Source organism: Simochromis diagramma, unplaced genomic scaffold, assembly GCF_900408965.1.
Source record: "Simochromis diagramma unplaced genomic scaffold, fSimDia1.1 OVJJ01000816.1, whole genome shotgun sequence".
Taxonomy (NCBI): Eukaryota; Metazoa; Chordata; class Actinopteri; order Cichliformes; family Cichlidae; genus Simochromis; species Simochromis diagramma.
Window position 1 is genome coordinate 11,428,316 of NW_024386908.1, and position 20,230 is coordinate 11,448,545.

At 39.7% G+C, this 20,230-nt stretch overlaps 1 long non-coding RNA gene across 1 annotated transcript in view; it reads right to left on the bottom strand.

Annotated features, from left to right (window-relative positions):
• Window positions 1-11,022: 11,022 nt before the first annotated feature.
• The window catches only part of LOC120736114, an 81,837-nt gene continuing 72,629 nt past the window's right edge, over window positions 11,023-20,230 (bottom strand). The window contains exons 3-4 of the long non-coding RNA XR_005696414.1: window positions 13,004-13,075; window positions 11,023-11,096 (exon numbers count right to left, since the gene is read on the bottom strand). This is a non-coding gene — a long non-coding RNA (uncharacterized LOC120736114). The remainder of the gene's footprint in view (window positions 11,097-13,003; window positions 13,076-20,230) is intronic.

Consider the following 20,230-nt stretch of genomic DNA (forward strand, 5'->3'; position numbering starts at 1 on the left):
TCCTAATTGGGATCTCTTATGTTATGTCTAATTTGTTCACTGAATCTTTCTACGTCTTAAAACTTTATAACAAAGATTATGCCGTCATCTCTGCTCACTCTTTAAATGATTTCTTTTGCAGTATGTTTTTCCATTATGTTGCGACATATTCAAATGATGAGTAAAGCCACTAAAATGCCCTTACACTCAAATTTATGGCCCTCTCCTTTTTTCCCCCCCCCCCCCCCCCAACTGATGAATCATGGTTGCATGCTCTCACCCACATAAGGGCACTTGGAGATATAAGCAACTGTGTATAATATCAGAATACTTGTTTTGCTTGGTTTTCTATTAAACAGCACTACCTGAGAGCATCAGTTGTTAGACACAGACCTCATTCATTGAAACTCTAAGTATCAAACACGCATTTTCAGGAGCTTCACTACATTAGCTGAGCAAGAACGCTAATTAAATGTCTCTGGCTGCAACAGCAGCCAAGGCTCTACCAAAGACCAGGCCCAGCGTGACTACAATAATGTCAACAAACTCCAAATTTAACTAGAACAAGAACAATAACAGTTAGAAGAGTTTTTGCTTTTTCTGATGCAAAACTACGCTTAGTCCAAGAGAGACAGTCTCTGTCAAAATGCTACATTATATTAAATTAATCTTTTCCTTTCGTCACCATCATCTTTCTGAGACACGACAGCTGATATATGAAGCTGCGGTTTTAGAACTGTTAATTTTCTCTATTCTATCCATTAAACTGCAAAAATAATTCATATTATTAGCCATTTCCACACTGAGTATGTTGGTCTGTGGATGGATTACAACTCCAAGGTCTTGAAGCGCAGCTGCCAATATTACTCTTGGTTCTGCTCTTGGTGCAGTGAACATGAACCTGCTCTCAACCTGCTTACAGTAACCTCGATCTCCAGAGCAGGACTACTATTAACAGCCACAGTCCAGGGACAATGTCGTCTGAGCTTTAGAGGCAGCTAAATTATACTGAAAACTGTAAAAGCTGTGACCTGGCCCTCTCTGCAGGAGAGAAACACAAGAGTAGCTAGTAGGTGGCTGTTAAATATATCAAAATAAATTCAATATGTGGGAAAAATTAAGGCTGTGTGGAAAAATAAAAGAGCAAGACACTGACCAAACATTTGCTAACCTGTGCTGATGATAATGTTGCTTTTTATTAACGATTTTAATCAAAGTGCCAAAGATTACCAGCACAGGTTACAGGAAGTCTTGACCCACATTTCGCTTATCAGTTATCCATTATTCGGCTTTCCACTCGCTACATCAGAAACCCATAAGCCCTGGCCATTCCCCTCAGAGCCTGTCATCAGCCAATAGCCAATGGGTTCCCACATGCATATGATAAATGTGGAAAGACAGGGAAATGAGTGATGGTTAATATGGACACACACATGCATTAATTATTTTTGAGAAGCTAATCTATGCTGAGGTTTTAATAAAACGGATTATTAAAAAGCACTTGGCAAGCAAGTTGTCACTGACTTGATTTATTTGTCATTAATCAATACAAGGTGAAAGGTTTTGGCATGAAGCCACAGTGAATATTTCTGTATATTGAAACCTGTAGTACACTGTTGGCTTTTCCTTTGATGCTCACAGTCCGTGCTTAATTCAGCAGCTAACATAGACAGAGATACAATGTTTGCATCTACCATATCTGCAGTAACACGTGACCGTGCCCTTCAAACGTCCTAATCAATTTGTCTCATTCAAGTTAAATAACAGCTGCAGCATATAGAGATGTTTTTGGTGGGCCAGATAAATTACTGTTTGAAATTTCTAGAGCATCTGCATTTTTTTGTGCAAGTTTGGAGGTGGTAAGGCTGGCAGGCACATGCTGTGAAGGATGAGTAATGACGCCAAATTGAGAGGTGGAGGAAGTAAACACACTAGGCTGTTGTTTCTATTGGACTTTTCACCCTGGGGCTGTCATCATAGCAACCCCCCTTCTACCAAAATGTATTATGTTCTGCTGGCACCTCCTACAGCAAGCGCTAAGAAATTTCAACCCATAGGGGGCACAGAATCTGCTCTTTGCATTCCTTGAATCCTTCTTTCCTTGCTTTTTGCTCTTTGGCTCTCATTTGTTTCCTCCACCTGCATGACCAGATGTAGACTAAGTGGTTGCTGTCAACTGAAACAGATTCTTATGTACTGGATAATGAACTACAGGGGGCCCTACCCCAGACAATGTCTAGAAGAAATTCATACACTGCCCCGTCGTCAAAACGCAACCTTAATATGTTAACTGAGGTTCTCTGAAACTGCACTCTAAAAGTCACCACTATATTTTCTGCCCATCCTTAAACTGGTAGGTCAAGCTACAGCGTTGGCCCATGGCCCAGGTTTCAGGGATGAAGCTAAGCCTGACCATATCCTCTGCCTAGCTTCTTGTCAGCAGGACCCACAATGTCTGGCAAAGGGTGGAGAGCTTTCTACCTCCTCCTCTGTCCCAACCATCCTTTTTCTTGGATTTAAAGGTTATCTGCAACCATCCTGTCTGGTGCCTCTGGCGAGAGTTGGAGAGAGTGGCTAGCCATCCACAGGTGTGAGGGCTGCAGATAAGAAAAAGCAGGCTAGGAGAGGACGCACTGGGTGAGAGGCAGGGCAGAGGATGGCAAAGAGATATAGAGGTCCGTTGTGGCCTGAGCCTGACCTTCCCTCATAATACTGTACGCAGATGAAGTGCTCCCGGGGTAAGGAAACAAAAAGGACTATTCCGCATAGCTACACCACATAGCTGTAATCTTTTCTACTCAGCAAGGCCGATTTTTTAAGCAAGAGATGGTGTAAAGAATAAAGTATGCATCGTGTGCTATGTCAAAGAAAGACAGATGCAAACCTATTACCAACAATGTCTTTTAAAGTTAGGAAGTCAGGATCGGGGATAATGTCTGCTGTTCCTGCTTTACAAAAGTGAAAACATGCCAGGCACAGCAGCAAGTCCCAAGGTTCACTAGGTCACTTTCAGTGTCTGTAGCTACTCCATTAATAACTAATAGGTGGAACATTAGGGGGAAATGGTGAGTATGTCTTGAGGGCTTACATTAGCCTGGCATACAGCATCTCCTTATCTTGTGTGTGGGACACGAGAGGGGTGGGGGGGGAGATGGGATGCGTTGTCCTCTTTTTGACATTCTTCCTCCATTAACCGCCCTGGGAGGATAATTCGAGTGTTACTAAAAGTGCACAGAAACAGCACAGACGTATGCAGACTGCCGGGCATGAGCACATGTGGAGCCATTTGCAATGAAGGAGTACTCATTGATGTTCCTGCTATAAATGCTTAACCTGCTTGAAGTATGACACCTTATAATTCATTATCCAAAAAAATGAAAGTGATTATTGCTCAGTATTGAATCTATACACGAATTACTGAAATAAAAACATTTATGTGCTGCATTTAAAGAGGCAGATGAGTAATAAAGTGAATAGATTTTGACTTGAATACATATCTAGACATTTCCTAAAACATTAATGTTCCAAGACTGCAGTAGTATCAGAGGTGAGACTGCTACATGAGAGCAAAGTAAAAAAGGATTAAATCAACACAGCTGCTGGAATTTATGCAACAACAAAAAAAATGGAAAGCTACAAATGTTTTTTGGTGGAGAATGCACATAATTATAATAACTAATGATGATTCATGAGTTGTTTTTCAGAGATCACTGATGCACACAAATTGTATAGTGACTGGGGAGGAAACCTGCCCTTATACTCAACCAGAGGGCACAGATTTTTGAAACGCACTCCTCGTAGTAAACCAGACACGTATGTACGCACACATACACAGAGAAAGAGAGGGAACCACTCTTCTATATCTCTGGCTAATTTGAGAGTCTTGCTACACAAACATCATTAATCAAGCTGACTAAGATTTGTCACTGGCAAGCTCCCCTACCTGTTTATTATAATTAAATCGATGTACGAGTCATTGCAGGCGTGGACCTGGACCATGGCAGAGGTGGCTATGCTCAAAAGAAAAGATGGGCTAAAAAACAAAGAAAGGCAAAAGCTTGGAAATACAGAGAAATATTATATGGGAATAAAATTAAAGCCAGGTGCTGGATGTTCTTTGGTAGAAATTAACAGCCATGCAAGTTAAATATTGCAGATTAGAAACAAGAGGTGAGAGGTGTTTGCACTGTACTTTAATAATAACCTCTGCTACATCTTCACACAGAAAGGTTCTATTCAGCCGTTGAGATTATATAATAATGCCCCCCCCCCCAAGCACCACCACAGTCGCACTGTGCAGCAAAAAACATTTCTTAAAAACCTCACACAAAAGAAAGGAGACATGATTGAAAGGCAATGCCCAAAAGAAAGAAAGAAAAAAACCCTCTTCAGTACGTAAGCTACAAAAAAAGCAGACCACACATATTGAGGCAAACACTCCCCTGTGTGACTTCTTAATGACAAGTGAAGTTTATGTTTGAGACTTTCTTTTTCTTACATTGTGTCTCGGGGCCTCTTTGTGACTGTCATGCAATACAATTGTACAGTACATTTGCTTTCCTTAAGAAATCACCGTGTTTTCAGTAAAATATGAATGCACGGAAGCTTCCCTTCATACATCGAAGAAAAGGGTAGAACGAGGAGATCGGAGGCTGCTTTAGTGGGCAGGCATGCAGGAAGGCAGATATTTGATTTGTGCCAGATACTCGGGGAGCACACACGAAATAAAACAACCGAAGCTACTAAAACTTTTTCTTTACTGATATGGTGACATGGTAATGGTTCATAAAGGGAAAGTAAATTGGGAGGCTGCGGTTTATGACTGTATTGGTTTGGCTGGTGGAAAGCAAGGGGGACAAGAAGGAGAATCATTGTGCACTAGGACTCGTATCTGGGCAGCACATATAGATACCAGAGCTGCCATAAAATCTTTCTGTCAGGATGCAAACTCCATCCGGTCATAAAAAAACTATTCTGTCAGGGATTTTGACGACTGGTCTGAAATTTTATTGCAAAAGACAAGGCTATAAGCACAGTCAACATTAGCGAGGACCAAATCTGCATTTGAGTGTAATGGGTCTTGGCCCTTGAGGCACTGTTCCCCTGAATCTGTTCATGGTTTTGACATACAGTTGTGAAAAAGAAGGTTTTCACAGGAGTCTTTGCAGTCCTGTAAAATATGAAGCATATTTTCCAACATTCTTCTTCTATAAGAATGAACACTTTCCCCACCAGAGCATTGTGTTAAAGAACTACATTTCAGACTCTACAGGTCTTATTTAGAATGCTAACATGTTAAAGTTTGTGAAGACAATTAGAAAAACCTTGATCAAGTATGCCGTGTTTGGAAGAGTTGCCAGAAAAAAAAGCCTCTTCTTTCTAAAGCAGCACGGCTTATGTTTGCAAACACAGGAATTCTAGAATGATGAACTTTGGACAAATGAGACCAGTGTGGAAGTCAAGAGTGAAAACTATTTTTCATGGGGCCACATTTAGAACGCTCTGCAGAAGGACCAGCTTACAATATGTCTGCATACCACCTTAATGGATTTGCACCTCGCCCACCACCTCGCATTCTTCTCCTAGCTTAGCATACCTTGCTTTCTTCCCCTTGGTGAGAATTCAATGAACCCGAAGAGAATATTCCACTGAGTTTAGCAGATATTCGGAGACAATATCTATAGAATCCAATCTGATGCCTGCATTAATGTACATTTTAACCACCTTTAGCAAATCATCCTTCAGACACTTTGCCCTTTATACTGTGCAAATTTTAAGTATTCTTCTCTGACAAGAATAGATTACATGTGTTGAAACCAGACATACAGCTATATTGGACTGCAGATAACGTGGCCAGGATGACTGCCATTTGAATAGAAGAAAGTAAGAGGTGAAGCACCGGCACGGTGAATAAAACATGAGGAGACAGATCGGGCCACGCAGTCCAAAACGAGACAGCTATGTCTTTGTACCAGCATCAACCTCTGACCCTGTGGTGAAAATGGCTGACACATACTCACAAAACATCTGACAGCAGCAGCAAGAAAGTATAAAGAAACTTGTGATGAGATGGGCGCCCGTTTACTTTGCTGTCTAAAGGTCGCAAATGTGCAGCAAAGGCGATGTAGCTTCTGGTATATTGTGTGTGTGCAGTTGTTTGGAAGGTAGAAGCTAAGAAGTGCTCTTACAAACAGACTGCAATTCCACCATTGTCTTGTCAGATTGTAAGTACAGTGCACTGCAAAGTTTACCAGTTTGTCTTTACTGATATTTCTACTGATATATGTTCACAGTGATGGCAGAAATTTCTCCTAATTAATGTGGTATTGATGTTATTGACGTTAAAATGATAGACACAGTACCTCTTAAGGGACTGATTAAAGTGGCACTACCAAATCGAGATGCAAGTGAAAGATTAACCAAATACTTGCCGACCACTGCAGAGATACAAGCATCCTACTCAAAACGATTTCAGTTTGCAAGTTTACAATCTGTCCTGAAGTACTGGATCTCCTTCAGATAGTTAAAGGGGACTAGCAGGAGAAAATGTTTACTCCTTTCAACTGAATATTGCCAAGTGGTGCTCCATGTGTAGATTGCAAGCTCCGGGCGTTGTACGTGGGCCTTTGGCAGGCTGCTCAGCTGCACCCAGTCCACGATTATAGGGCCAAACTCTGCCATTAAATACCACAGAACCTGACTTGGCGAGCGCTTATAAATCTAACTCTAGAAAGTAGAAAGCATGCCCAGGGCAATGAGAGTTACGGGCTTTACTCATTGCCAGTATTCACACACGTCACAGGTGCTGTATTGGTGTTAATCAGATGCTGCTCCGCAGGGCAGAATGAGTCATGTGCTTTGCGGGTGTTTGAAGAGTTGTTCTTAGGTCAAACTAGGTCACAGGGTAAATGGCTGTGCATTTTATCTTATGGGTATTAGGGCTAAATCCCTTATGTGGCTATATGCTGATAGATTGCTGATGTCAGCTCATTAGTGGTGCTACCTTTGCAAAGTCATCAGTCCATGTAGGTATAGCAGTGCTCAGTGATTTAACAGGGAGTAGAACAGAAGACAATGATGTGAGAAAATGGGGATGAAGTGCTAAAATGTACCTACAACTGTAGCGCATTATCTGCATTGTATTCTTCCGTGTAGCAGGAAATTAAATCATAACTACAGTTTTTTCCCTCTAAATGGGATCGCCCTGTTGTTAGGTATACTGAAGAGACAAGTGAAAATTATATTTAAAAAGTTAACTTAATAAGTGGAAGAAAACAAGACGAGTTGGAATGCTTCTGCTCTAAGGCTTCCATAAATCGTCTGATGAGAATAAAAATAACATATGTTCTTGCATTTTCTCTCGCCAGATCTCAATCCAGTTTAACACCTTTAGAAGATTTTGAACTAAGATGCTAGACAGCATCACCATCAAATCACCAGGAATAATTTGTTAGACTTGCAGAATCTGTACCAAAGAGATCTGAAGCAATTCTGGCAGCTTACTGGGGCTCTGTTCTTAAACCTTTAAATAAAAATACGAAGCTTGGGGCTAATTTTACTACTGTAGTAAAAAAGTGCAAAACCACAAAACCAAATAGCTTTAAATAAGCACGAGCTGACCTGGATCAATGTATGTCAATAAAAGGTAACGTGATTTTCTGAGCACAGAGACAGTTCACTCTCCTATTGACCGGCATTAAATATTGGTTTAAAAAAAGAATGTAAAAAAATCACACACACCATATATTTTTTAAACTTAGGTAGATTTAATGGTGATTAATGTTGACATGCTCTTAATACATAAACGCTTTACTCTCATAAAGTTACTCTTTTACTCTTATAAATCCATTACTCTTATACTCTTAGCCGTGAGGAAATGTTTTAATGAGGTGGAACTGCATTCACTTTGAAGCTGTCGTCTGGATGATGTATCACATATGAGTGATAAAATGGCATATACTTCTCAGATGTAATGTGTCTGGGGTTAGTTGAGCAGTTCATGAATAATGATACAATAATGTTAATAAACCTAAAAAAAGCCAGTTCTGTTGCAAGCCAAATGATCTTTCGTATGGAAAGCAACCTGAGAAATGTCACCAATGTGCCACACAGCTGCAGTAGTTAGACTTCTGTGTCACATAAAAGGGAAAATATGCCTCACTTAAATCAAATGCCATCACTTAGAGACACCTGCAGAATGCACTTTGGAAATTTGTGCAGACATAACATTTAGAGACACCTGCAGAATGCAATTTGGAAATGTGTGCAGACATACATAAAAAAAATACTCAATCAATACATATAAATTAGAACTAAACTAAATTAGTTTAGTTTAGTTCTAATGATTATCTATTTGGAAGCTGTGCTACCTCATAGCTTCCAAATAGATGCACCAATGGAATAAATTTGTAAATCATATGTGAGTTTCACAAAAGTTGACTTTTGACCTCGAGGTCAAGATCAATGGGGTTTGAACTTGTCTGAGATTTTTAGTAGCTGGACTTATGTTATGAATCCTGCATTGCCTCATTCTCAAGTTATTGTGTTTACAAGATTTTCAGAAAACCTGACCTCTAACCTTAACCTGGAGGTTGAGGTCACTGAGACAAATATTTGTTGGTCTTTACAGACAATCAGCGATATGGTTTTACCCATCAGACTATACAAACGAAAACTTACAACATGCACATTTCTTTTAATGACGAAAGACGGCTTTTATAAAATTAATGAATACAAACCCTCCATACAAAATATATGATTAAATCAAAGTAGAGGCAAAAAACTAAATTCTTTACCCACAAAGTTAAGAAGAAGAAGTTGTAACTATTTATTGTGTATATAACTGCTGTTCAGTGCTTCTCCTGGATTCTCCTTTCTAAGTAGAGAGAGATGAAGTTCTGCTCTTTTGTGCTCCTGAACAAGGACTGCTGAAATATTTATCACTATAGCTGAAAAGTTGTATCAGCATTAAAGAAATCCAGTAAATAAGATGAAGTAGATAAACTTATCTGGAGCACTGTGAAGATGAAACTTAAAGCCAGACTAGCTCAAAAATGTTATCCGGCCCTAAAAGGTGAGAGTAAAACATCAGAGAAAGAGCCAAAGAGGAGGCTCACTGACCAGAAGCTGGTAATTAAATAAGAATGATTACAAAAAACACAGACATGGCAACCTAAAGAGAACAGAATATGCAGTCACTATTCAACAGGTGAGAATAGGGCAGTGTGGTTATATAGGGCTTTTTAATATTAACGTAAAACCCCCATTCAGACCACTTTCACATATACATTTGTTATTTCACCCCGAAGAGAGACAGCGAGACAAAGAGAGAGAGACAGAGAGTGTGCTAACCTTTTAGCCATGATAAGGTTAAGACAATGTTGGTGCTCAGAATGAGGTCTTAAATAAACAACAGTTCTGCTGTCACTGAGGTCAAGGAGGTGGGAGCTACTGAGAGAAAATTACAGCGCACTTTTTTTAAGACCAGTACAGAGAGGAATGAGAGACAAAACCAAGGAAGCGCATAAGCGACATCTCTCACTGTGTAATGGAAGCCTTGCTGCACGCTGCTGCCTGAAGCACCATGGCAACAGGGAGAGCAAAAGATTGAGAAGGGCGGAGGTTCAAGGACTTCTCTTGTTCTAGCAACATTTTAATTACTTTCGGCAACGCTGTTTAAGGAAACAGAGTCATTCTGGACCTTCTGTAACAGCTTGAGCCTTTCCCTCCCTCCCATCTCATATTTGTGAAATTGATGAAACAATTGAAGATGCATAGAGATAAGGAAAGTAGTCAGATAATGAGAGAAGGAGACAGAGACAGCAAGAAGGGAAAGAGGTTGGAAGAAGAAGAAAAAAAGCAGAAGCACAAGAAAGATGAGCATGAGGAGGGAGATGAAGCAAAATGAACACAGATAGAGATCGACAGTCTGTTTGAAGAAGGTTGGTAAGAGATATGAGGAGAAAGGGGAAAAGGTGATATGAGGAATTTGTAGGGATATGAAAGCTTCAGTATTCTCCTTTAAGATACACACTCATGAAAAGAGGCTAAAAAAAGTCATTATTTTGAGGACACAACGATGAAGAGTTTTGCTTTACTTTGTAGAGCAGCTACTAGAGCTACATGAGCATGTGCACTGTCAATCTTTGCATATATGCGCAGTGTATCCTGCTTGAATATTTTTGTATCGGTCTGGGTCTGTGTGTGAGAATATAGCAACGGAAGTGTATTTTTCTCCTGATGCCATGCCTAACACGATCAGCACTCATTAAGCGCTCTCCAAAGCCCATGCACCTCACAGACAGAAACCTTCTCCAAAAGACAGCCCCCGAACCCAGTAAACACACACGGCTTCCGGCCTGTAAGCCATTTCTTCAGTGTAAACAAACTGGCATCCACTTAAAGCACTGGCAAGGAATTTATACAAAATGTAATCCAAAAAAAAAAAAAAAATTGTCACACAGTTTTGCCCGCCCACTTAGAAAAGTAATAAAAATTTAATTTGTTGGAAGTTTGATTTTTCTCCTCATCATATGAGCCTGGGAAAATTCAAATATTCAGTATTCATGTTATTACTTTCAGTATGCAGAATAACTTCTGCATTTTAGAAGAATCCCACAATTCTATTTGTAGTTTTATAATGGCACAAGATTATATTGCCCTACCTTTTTTAATTAATCAAATTCTTCTAATCTTGTTTAATACTGTATTAACCATTGCTACAAAAACCAGTCGACTGATGGAAAATCATACATCCTAGCCCTTCAGAAAATACTGGTGTACCTTGAAAACCCTGATTCACTTCGGGATACTGCATCTGGATGATGCAACAAAAAATATGACACTTACTCATTGTAAACCTAATCTATGATCATAAAAGATTATATGGGGAAATTTAAGGTGCATAGACAAGCCAGATGATCTGTTGCAACAAGCTAATCCTTTACACCTATGGTTGTTAAAACCGATGCAGTCCTGTAATCTGAGTGTGAGAAGAGGCAACGGTATACAATAGTCGTTGTATGAAACATATTTCTTACTTACCAAAACGGGGACGCATTTAGATCACCAGGGACACACTTGGGGATGAGAGCAGCCTGTAGCTTTTCTTTTGTTGCCTGTAATGAATTATTTCATGCAAACATGTGATTGGGCTGCATTGCTGACAGATAGCAGCCATTGTTATGGTAAAGTCACTCTATGGTCTTCCCTGGCTCTCCTATTAATCTCAGTCAAGTCAATGGTGCCATTGTGCAAAATTCCCCATTAAACCATACCATCTAGACTACAATGGCTGTGATGGTGGTGCACCTTGCAGACAGTCACGAAGAAGGAAAGACGACAAAATGTCTTTCTAATCTGTGCATTTCAAAATGTGTTGAACGTATGAAAAGATGGCTGTGGAATTTACAAAAATTCATTTGTAATTGTGAATGGTAAATGGCCTGTATTTGTATAGTGCTTTACTTAGTCCCTAAGGACCCCAAAGCGCTTTACACTACATTCAGTCATTCACCCATTCACACGCACATTCACACACTGGTGATGGCAAGCTACATTGTAGCCACAGCCGCCCTGGGGCGCACTGACAGAGGCGAGGCTGCCGGACACCGGCGCCACCAGGCCCTCTGACCACCACCAGTAGGCAACGGGTGAAGTGTCTTGCCCAAGGACACAATTGTGGGGTAATAATTGTCTGCAAGTAGGCTGTAAGGTAACTAATGCCATTTCCCCAATGAGAGTCAAGCTGTCTGACCTGCTTTTAGTGCAGCATTTAACTTAAAACTGTAGGGAAATTGTTCACAGGTGAAGTAGCAAAATCATAAACTCATTTATGATTACTTTTTTTTTTATTAAGCCCATTAGGCACTTGAAAACTCAAGATGGCTGTTGAAAAGAACGAGACAATATATAGGATTTTCAGATTAAATAACTAGACCTGCCTTTTTGAATGATTTGGCAGTAAAATCATACAAGTTGACCTGACTGTAGAAGTCTGAAATCACTCTGAAATTATTATGGGCTGTAATAGTATAAAAAAATAATATTTGTTTCAGTATTATTTTTCAGTCACACCTCCGCATACATTCCTCCATGGTTAACCAGATTTAACCTATAGCTGAAACCTGAAAACAGCACCTTTGGCTGCTGGTGTGATGGTAAATTGTTATCTGTCACTCTGTTGTTAGAAATAATCATTATTATTATGTATTATTTAAGAAAAATGATGACAGGATGTACAAATTAGAGAGCTTAGCGAATGGTAAAGTGTACATCTAATACATGAAATGCACAATTTTGGCACTTGTATCCACTTTTGAAAGATTGTTTCAGTAATCTGCTGAGCTATGTGTTAAACCAGCGGTCCCCAACCCCCGGGCCTCGGACCGGTACCGGTCCGTGAGTCGTCTGGTACCGGGCCATGAGAGTTGAAGCTCAGGTGTGAAATGTATGGTTTTCAGGGTTTTTATCGGTTTTCAGCGTTATTTTGTTATTTTGTTATTATCGTTAACTCGGTTTTCCTGGGTCTTTTCACGTGTGTTATGAATAAACTTTTTTTCGGTACCGGTACTAGTTTTATTTTGTTGTATTTATCCGCGACACCTTAAAGGCCGGTCCGTGAAAATATTGTCAGGCATAAACCGGTCCGTGGCGCAAAAAAGGTTGGGGACCGCTGTGTTAAACAACATCAGCCTGTGACCCTGGATTAAGATATGGAAGGGATCCAAAAAAAGGAGATGATGACAGGCTGACAAGGGGAAAAGCGAGACAAAAGAAGTCTCGTTATCTGCAGTCTAAGGTTGTAGTCCAATGCTGCCTCACTGTGTGACAAAAATTCTTCTCTTAGCTCTCCTGGTTTCATTTTCCTAGACTCGCCTCATCTCCCATTCTTGTCCTCATTCTCTCCTTCCCCGTCTGTCAATTTGTGAAAGCCCCACATCATTACTGTCAAAAATCACACCGCAGTGCCACTAGAACAGCTACATGCACTATATCACATATACAGGAACACAGTCGTACTTACCGCCCACTCACGTGTTGAAAGAGAGTGACTTTTTCCTCTGACACTCAGAAGCAAGCTTCTCCCAAGGGAATCCTGAGTCAGACAGACAAGCAGCATGAACTCAGAAGAGCTGAAGTCTTTGATTTTCCTGTCAGACACTTTTAGCCCCACGGTCCCCATAAAACACTGTTTGTCTCCGTCTTCATCTGATTGTGTCATTGTCTCCACACTGTTTGGTGTGTCTATGTGCTCGTAGCCGCGTCTGTGCTCAACAGTACTGCTGATACAACCACGGTCACAATGTGAACATTATGTGCCATTACTATACCAAACTCCCATACAAACTTGCTGACCTTTGGCTTGCTTCACAGACATTTGTTTAAAAGGCCATAACACAATCAGCTTAAATCGGTAAAGAGGTAAGTGATTGTGAAGGAGGGACAAAAAAGAACAATCTAGATCATTTAACTGCAGGGTTCGATGAGAAGCTAAAAGCCAAAGCCTCTCAGAGTCAGAGAGGCAGGTGATTAAACCCCGTCTTCAAATCTCACACCTCTTTTTCAAGCCACAGGAAGCCGCTGGAGAGCTCTGATTACCATCAATGACACTCCACCCCATCCATCTGATCCCCTTAAGAGTCTGTTAAACCCAAATGGGCTCCCTTTTTAAAAAATTGTGTCAAGTAAATAATAGATCTTTTATCTATAGGTTGGGAACTGGATAAACATAAAAGGGAGCTTATCAAATCCTAAAGGTGAACAGTTAAAAGGTGCTCTAATCAGATCTGGCACTGCTTCCTCTCATATACCTCTTGATAAGTGACGACGCCTCAAAGGAGGTTGTAGGTTTCGACTTGAAATGGAAGCACTAACTGCATGACGCCAGTGAGAGCAATGCAGAATGTCTAGAGAAGCAGAGGTTACTGGCATTTTAGATTTCAGCCTGGTCAATGTTGGTGCATTGCACTTCATTGGCTGTCAAAAATGAAGCGTGAAAATAAGGTGGAACCCAGCTTGTTGTTACAGCTATGGAAAAATTCAGACATGGCATAATTTATAAGTTCAGTGGGAGTTTTACTGTAACTTAGTACAGCATATTGTTCAGCGACATCAAAGAATTAAGTTAAAATATTGGTGTATTGAAATTAATGTTCACTGCTTACTTGCAATACTGCTCCAACTGTAACTCTGAATGAGTACTACTGTACACCACGGTAATACTTTCTGCTAAGCTTTTTTGAGCAGAAAGCCTTTCTGAAGTTCTTTCAAAGTTTTTCTTTAGACACTGGCTACTTTTTTGTTCATTTTTAGTTCAGTCTTTGTACTTACATTTTACAGAGGACAACTATTTTATTTGTTAAGCCACTAAACATTGACCTACAGCATGAATCATGCAAACATGAAAAAGTGAACCTAACTCCAGGGACGAACAAGTGTTGTGTCTAACCATAACAGAAAACAGAAGAGAGCTAACTTTAAAATATATCTTTAGAAACTTTACTATTAGCCTGTTTCAAAACCACATAGTTTCTTTAGTTGAAGAAACTATAAGAAATATAAGAAAAATGGCAAATATAACACAATTTGACAGGCATAAAATAGTATTTTTGCACCAACAGGGTGATTTACAGTGTTGATTTGAAAAAAAGGAGGAAACTGGACAAGTGAAGGACAAAAGACCTGGCAGGCCTAAAAACTACTTATGACTGAAAAGTTGAACAGTAGCTGAAAGCCAATATCTGAAATGGGGGGAAAAAAATCAACCAAAGGCCTCTAAGAGAGGCATGTGGCCTTTCAGTTTATATATCTACTGCTTAGCAAAGCCCCAGAAATGATGACTGAGCTGGGCAGATTATGTTGTTGATGAATCCAGTACAAGTTGAACAATTTTTACTTTGACTGAAATTATTGAAATACAAAAAGAGAGAGAACAGTGGAACTAGATAAAAATAAGACTGATACAATAAAACTCTATACTCACCTTTTTCCAGCATAAGTGGAAGACGTGGAATCCGATGAATGTAGCGCTTTGTACTCAGTGTCGGGGAGTAATGGAATACATGGACCGGCGTTATGTATTTAAAATACAAAATATGAGTAACTGTATTCCGTTACAGTTACCTTTTAAAAAGGTGGTATTCAGAATACAGTTACTTTGTTGAAATAAATGGATTACACTGCGGTGTTTTCCTGTTTCATATGTTAGGCTATGCCCTCTCTGTTTTTGGTAATTCCACACTGGTGGAAACCCAAACAAAACATGCACTAAAAGGCTCTAATGCCTGGGTCTCAATCTCGCGGCCCATGTCAGCTCTATTTGCAGCTTGCATAATGACGTGACAAATTTTTTTTTTTTTTTTTATCATTGTTCAAAAAATTATTTAATATGAAGGCAATAGTACGGAGCCCCGCAGGGGACATGGGAGAAAAAAAAATTAAGACGGACCTTTGTGAGACCTCGCAAAACTAACTCGGGATCTCGCAAAAGTTTTGCGAGATCTTGCAAAAGTTGAATTCCAACAATGGCGGCAGCTACTTAACTCATTCACTGCCAGCCATTGGCAGTGAATGAGTTAAACCCATTGACTCATTCACTGCAATTGACGGCTATAGACGTCAATGGCAGTGAATGAGTTAATTGTAATATTACTCTTTCTGGGTCACAAAATACACTTTTAAGATATTTTGAGGCGTGAATGCAGTTGTGTAAACGTCAGATATCTGCTCGGTTTACAAGACATCACATATTTGCAAAAGTGCTCCAACGTTTTCGGAGATGTATGAAACTTTTGCGAGATCTCGCAAAAGTTTTGCGAGATCCCGAGTTTGTTTTGTCCGTCTTAATTTTTTTTTCTCCCATGTCCCCTGCGGGGCTCCATACAATAGGCAGAGTGTTACCGGCATAGCCCTCATGGGCAGTGTAGCCCAGTTGTAAGTAAATAAGTGTTTTCCTCCGAAACAATAAGTTCCGTTGGAGCAGCCTTTCAACGCCTCTCTCTGTCTCTCGCTAGAAAAGTTGACCCACACAACAAAGTAAAGCTAGTTTTCGGCTACAAGCCCAAAACGGAACCCGACGTATTAGCCAGAGGTCCCTTTACTACAGTTCGGAGACGCGGACCTGTTTTATATACGCACGGAATAGTTTTCTATACGAGATTGCTGCAAAAAGTGCAGCCTCGCCTAATGCCCACCCTACTGTTACTCATTTTATATTAAGATTTAAAAATCCAGTTGGTATTGGTATGGCGAGTATTCTTCAGTAATAGTAATAAATCACACAGCAATAGTACATTCATGTAGTTGTAAAAAGCTTGATAATATATTAAGTAATCCAAAGTATTTAGAATATGTTACTTTCATTGAGTAACGTAACGGAATAAATTACAAAATACATTTTGGGGCATGTATTCTGTAATCTGTAGTGGAATACATTTTAAAAGTAACATTCCCAACACTGTTTGTACTGATATCACCCATATGGAAAAGAAATAGTAAAAACTTATATGTGATTACTCATGAAAGTGGCCACTTTCATGAGTAAATCATATAAGGCTTACATGATTTACTCATGAAAGTGGCCACTTTCTCATTACTTTCATACATTGTTTTAGTAAGTATCCAAAACATACAAGTTTCATTATATAATTTTTCAAGGGATCTTATATCTGTTTTCACTCTTATATGCTTTTCATACAAGTTTCACACAAGACAGATACAAACTTTATAAGATTTATATATATCTTTTCCATATGGGCATGCTCAAAGTAAAGGTTTTCCTTTGCCTCTGTACTTTGCAACGATTTTGGTGAAGGCAAAACTTCAATGTGTATAATTATGCAGAAATACACACACAAATATAATACTGGTTCTGATAAAGGAAAAAATCACTTTTGTCAAGCACACACACACAAAAGCAGAGCCATGTTTGCACCAGTGCAGAGGATGACGACATTCACAAACACCTGCTGCAGTGATGTGTGGCCCCTCGGGCTCTGGCTGTAAGTGTCAGGAGCATCTACACAGGCTATAACTCTACCTCACTGATAGGAAGCCGGGTATTGTCTCCACTACTGTTGACCTCCCCTCCTTCAGCTTTTTTTCCCCACTGGCATCACCTCCTCGACATCTTTTCCCACTGAAGTCGTAAACTGCTCCAGTAGCATCACGAAGAGCAACTAGGCTGACACGTGAGGATTTACACACATGATCAAAAGTTCTCTACTTCAAACATCTGAATGCATGAAGAATACCGCCAAAGAGGAACAAACAAACAGCAGAAAATATTGTTGATGATTTATTTGTATCACCCTAACAGTAAAGGAAGAGCTGAGATTTGTTGGGGCAGATATTATTGGGGTTGGTTGCTGTACCAGCAAGCCTAGTTATTAGTGCTTTAAAATCAAAGCCTGTAGAGATAGGGTAGAGAGATGGGAATTGAAAGCAGGAAGAAGGGATGCAGACACGCTGACAAATGAAAGTGAGGGAGAAGCTCATTAAGCTACTGCGGTTGAGGGAATAGCCAATAAAAACCAAAAGGATGATCATAAGAGAGTAAAGCGAAAGAAAGGGAAAAATATATGAGAATGGAGGCTGAGAAAGAAAAAAAGAGATAAGTGAGGGAGGATGAGAATAGGGGAAGAAGGGAATTGGGGGATCGTTTGAAATGTAGAAAGCCAGTTACAGCCCACTTATTGCAATCTTTTCCCCTTCCACATAAACCTGTCTTGATGTCAGAATACTACAGAGTGCAAAATAAGTAATTTCCCCTGCTCATGCTCATTTGAATGAAGCATCTAGATGTTGGGTTTTTTATTTTATTTTATCAGGCTTCATTCACAATAGCATCAGCAGTATTTTCTCTCCCATTCTTAAACACTCTGTGCCAGTAGGACTCTCAGAGGGCAGCTGACATCTGTCACTTCAGTGTGAGACTAACAGGTAACACTTTGACAATTCCTTTTGCCTTGGTGCCAATGAACAATAAACAAATGAATGCTGAGTTAAACACAACTCAGCATCTGTTCATCAGCAGCCACAGAGTTCAGCCAGAGTGACGTTTAAAAGAAGGATTCTGGGTTAATTCAACCTGGTATGTTCTCCATAAAAACTGTCTATCGTGGCTCAAAATGATTCACACAGTGCTGGGGCAGCCTGCTGGGAAGTCTAATCACCAGAATATACGTCCATGTACAATGATTTGTTTTTGTGTGGGAGGTTGTTGGTAGCTTGCTCCTTACAAGTATTCATACTGGAGTGTTTGGTTGGCAACAAAACAGATCAAAGGGTTTGTGTGTGGAAGTATGCAGACTGCAAAAAACAAACAAAAATAAACAAACAAGCAAACTATAAAAGCCAAGTATTTCCTGTAATTGCTAGCTATCCTAATGAGTAGCGCTAGCTAGCTCCGAGAAATTGATGCAAGGGAGCTCCTAAAGTTTCATTAATACTGCATAGTAGTACATCTTGTAACAGCTTTAGCTTACCATATGGAAAGTGCTGAGCATGATCTACGGGAAGCCAGTGTTTATTTGCAGATTTATTAGCCGTAGTTCCACAGCTGGGTTTAATCTCATCCATGATTAATGAAAAACAGTAATACAGAATTCCATTTTAAGATGAAGATCCATTAAAGTACAGAGAGATTAGATAAATTTGAGAGACAAGCATCAGAATGGATGGATAATGATGTATTAATGCATTAAGTTCTAAGTTTTAGAAAGAAAAAAGAATCTGAAGGTGAATCTGAGGAACACACTCAGCCTAACTTTGTTAGGGATACTTCTTCTACTACTCATTTATGCAAATATCTAATCAGCCAGTCACATGGCAGCAACTCTGTGCATTTGGGCATGTAGATATGGTCAAAACACAAAAGCATCAAAAAAGAGAGGAAAGGGGATTTAAGTGACTTTGAATGTGACATGCTTATTGGTTTCAGATGAGCTGGTACGTGGCAGTAATGCTTTATTTATGTCAGAGGTCAGAAGAGACCTCTGTTCTATCATTCCAGCTGATAGAACAGCAGCAGTAACTCAGATAACCCTTCATTACAACCAAGGCATGCAGAAGAGCATCTCTGAACACCCAGCACATCAAACCTCGAAGCAGACAGGCTACAGCAGTAGAACATCACACTGGGTCTAATTGCATATTAAGGCTACAGTTCACATGGTCTCACTGAAACTGGACATAAGTGTAGTGGTTTACACATTCACGTGTGTAAACCTCAAGCAAAAGATTGCTGGTTTGATTCTAGCCAGAGACACAAAATTCATTCAGGTTTGCATCACCTTCCGCTGACTCACCAGAAGTGGACAATAGGAGATTGGAAAAATGTTGTCTGTACTGATGAGTCCCAATTTCTGCTGTGACACTCAATCGATAGAGTCAGAATTTGCTGTTAAGAACACTAAAGATCCATCCTGTTTTGTATCAGTGGTTCAGACTGATGGAGGTTGTGTAAGGATAGTGGGATATTTCTCTTTGCACACTTTACACCCTTCCTGAGAAATTATGTCCACTGTGTCAATTCCTTTATGGCCTCCACAACAGAGCACCTTTGGGATGTGGTGGAATGGGAGATATTGACTCCATATTGACTATCATGTCAATATGGACCAGAATGTTAGCATCACCTTGTTGAATCCTTGCAGAAACAAGGCCGTCCTGAAGGCAAGAGGCACTCCAGTCCAGCACAAGCAACATGAAACTTTAAAAAAATGGACAACGAGTGCATAGATGGAAAAATTTAAATGAAAGATTTACTCAGTTGGAGTTTGTATATAGTTTTGCTTTTTGACCTCGTACTGGAAGCTGCAGGCCTTGGTCAAGGACAGAAGTGTGTCTTGAGACATTGCTTTCTTAATCATCCCACTGCATGTTGCCCTGAGAGACTCGTTACTTTCCGCTTTCTGAACAGTCTGACAGTAGCCCATTAACAATTAAGAAACACAGCTCACAGCCCTTCAAATGGCATAGAAAGACAAACTAAACCTGCAATATGCACAGTACTGCAGGTATTAATTTGGTATCAGATTTTCAAGTTAATGGATACCACTTTTACCACTAAACACTGAACTGAAGAGACTGAAATAGGTTTTGAGTTTTGATACTTTTTACAATATGTCATTCATACCTCTATTTATGGATAAATTAACATATTGGTGTTGTCTTACTGATTTGCCATATATATATATATATATATATATATATATATATATATATATTGCATATTTGTTTACATAGCACA